The sequence below is a fragment of the Cynoglossus semilaevis genome, chromosome 15 (assembly GCF_000523025.1).
Source record: "Cynoglossus semilaevis isolate Cse_v1.0 chromosome 15, Cse_v1.0, whole genome shotgun sequence".
Taxonomy (NCBI): Eukaryota; Metazoa; Chordata; class Actinopteri; order Pleuronectiformes; family Cynoglossidae; genus Cynoglossus; species Cynoglossus semilaevis.
Window position 1 is genome coordinate 18,091,225 of NC_024321.1, and position 2,925 is coordinate 18,094,149.

General features: G+C 41.7%; 1 protein-coding gene across 1 annotated transcript in view; it reads left to right on the forward strand.

The window, feature by feature from the left end:
- The window catches only part of tenm1 (teneurin transmembrane protein 1), a gene marked incomplete at its 5' end in the record, with an annotated part of 89,066 nt that overhangs the window by 40,612 nt on the left and 45,529 nt on the right, over window positions 1–2,925 (forward strand). The gene's annotated exons all lie outside the window — the stretch shown is intronic.

Genomic DNA, 2,925 nt, shown 5'->3' on the forward strand with positions numbered 1-2,925 from the left:
TGTCGGTCCCTTCCAGGTAAAATATAAGATTTAGTTCAGAGTTGGGATTAGGATTATGGTCAGATTATGGTCAGATTATGGTCAGGTTTGTGTGTAAGGAAATGGAAAATATTTTTAAAAAATTCTTAACATTCTTAACTGGCTGAGGTTGCAAGTTTAAATCCTTGTTTGCCTCCATGAAATGCCCTGCGACAGACCAGTGACTCAGTGACTAAGATTGTTGCGATTTCCGATGTTCAAGTACGTTGATAAAGGTTTTTTTTATATTTTTTTATTTTAAGACAGAAAAAAATATGAAACTTATTACTTTACGTAATCCAAAGAAAATAAATTCTCATCTTTAATTTCAGCCTTTCAGACGTTTGAACCTTCAGTTTGTTTTCCTCCTCCAGCTGTGAAATTACATTTAAAGAATAAATGTCATCATTTATCTGAAGAGCAGCCGTCGTTCATAACAACTGAATGAGTAACATTCACAGTTTTTTTATTTTAAAATTAGAACTCTCTGTTTACAAATGCGAGAAAGAAAGAAAAAAAAAATCCCGTTCCTGTCGCTGAAGCCCCAAAGTAAGACTGTTCATCAGAAAAAAACAAAACTCTGAACATACAGCAAGTGAACTCTTCTGAAGCCACTTTAGTTTCCCTCCTGTCACCCTGGAGGATTCTCCTCAGCTGCTGCCTCCTCCTCCTCCTCCTCCTCTTCCTCGTCTTGTTTCTCTGCTCTTTACAGTTAGCTGCACATTAGCGTTTCTCTTTCATTCCGTACGATTGTTCTCCCAAGTCAAATACATTAAATATTCATCCACATTCAGCTTCTAAAGCTTTTCCTCCGTCAAAGTGCCGATCAGTCCAACAAGGGCTTCAAAAACAAGGTGCTCTCAGAGAGGAAACAATACGGGCTGTAACCAGTGCAACATCAGCGTCTGTTTGGTTCCTCGTTCGTTCAATAGTTGGAGCCCAGAGGAAGAGGAAATCCTGTCACAACGTTGGTTTGAGAGCGAAGCCGATCGGTTTAGAAACGCCGAGGATTAGCACAACCTCACCTGTGATCGTTGTTCTGTCATCACGGTATTTGGTTCCTGAGGGAACTGAAGGTTCTGAGGAGGGTTTTGTTTGTCGTTGGTGGAAGGTTCTGAGGAGGGTTTTGTTTGTCGTTGGTTGTTGGTTATGAAATTGAGGAAAAGACCAGTGACGGGTTTCGTCTTTACTCGCACCCCCCTTGCGATACTTGGGATTCTTTTTCTTGGGGCGTAACAAATGTGACACGCAGTGAGAATCAGACGTAAATGATGCATGAGTGCAGTTCACTGTGAGCTTAATGGACTCCATGACTGACAGCACGCCTGTCGCAGTCATCCACGGTGGGGTTTTTTTTTTTAGAAGGTTCTAGAAGAAGAAAGAACTTGAATGGACTTTACAGCTGGTATCATATGAAGCCATGGTCTCACCGTTTGATTCACCGGACCATGTGATCGATTTTCCTCGGTTTCTACCGTGTGCGAAATAGTCTATGGCGGCGGCCCCTAACCTTTTTTGTACCAAGCACTAAATCACTAAAGTTCCTGTATTTTGTTCTCTGTTAAACACCACTCCAGTAACAGGATTTGAACTGGTAACAGGCCAGAGCTGCTGACCACTTGACCACAGGCTCTCCAGTTCAGTCCAACACCAAAAAGAAAAACAAAGGTCAATCGTAGAAAAAAAAAAAACACGACATTAACCCGACGTTCTGATTTCTTTGGCAAAAAACATCAATTGACAAAAAGAGAGAAGGAAAAAAATGACTCTGGAATGTTAGCGTCAGATTAGCGCGGCGTCCTCCGTCCGACCAGTCAATCGTAGAAAAGACTTTCACACCACGCAGTAACTGCTCTGACCTCTGCTGGTTACACTGAGGCGATTGCCAAATTCAAATTTGCTCCAACAACTCTTCCGTCACGCCGACCTGACGGAGACAGTTTTCTGTAATTAATGAGGCGCCAACTACTTTAACAGACGGGTGTAGTTTCATGTGTTGACATCCTTCCCACGCTCACAGCCTACGGTACGGGCAGCATCTGAAACCCCTTCAAGTAAACGCAGAGCTATTTTTACCTAATGAGTCTAAAGCTTTGTCCGTTCTGACAGACAGTTTAGAGTTGGTTTTAATCAGTTGAAATTGTAATCAGTGTCACAAGAGGAAATTTAATTTAATTTTCTTTTCATTTATTTTTAGCGACTTAAACTTAACTTTTAATCATATACATGTACATATAATAAAAATATTTATATTCTATATATATAGAGAGAGAGACAGACGTCTCAAAGATGAGTACGCTGTGTTCTGTCCAGTTGTGTGTAGTACTTGAAAAGTACCACGTGTATTGGAGGACCAGGACGGCGACGGCACTGCACGTAATTGATTGCGTTGGCTGGCACTTAGCATAAGTAACATATCAGTCAGCGGGGCTGGTGCTTCGAATATCCAAGATTCTTCATTTTCCCTAACAAACTCACTGAGGAATGCAAAGAATGCAATTATCACTTCGAACAATAATTCAGCCGCCGTGGCTGCAGCCATCTGTACTATTTAAATGAGGAGACATTAATCATGCTGTTGCAGCCCAGGCACCAATGTGCTCCCGGAGTTTCTCCCTCACGCCGTAATTCACTGAGATGACCCGATTGCCACTAAATAATGATGTTTTCAAGTCAGGAATACCGACTTAAATTAGAGCACCTTAAAACAGGTCCATCTGACTGTCAGAGCCGGTTCAGGGAGGATACGTCTTCATGACGCGCCATGTTGTTTCTGTGACTCTGTGACAGAAAACAGTGGGAAAATGTGGTGGAAGGACGGGTGTCAACATGATCATTAGCAGGAGTTGAAGAAAATATCGCGATATCTCCTATTAATCTCCTCCTCCATCAGTTATTGATTTTTTT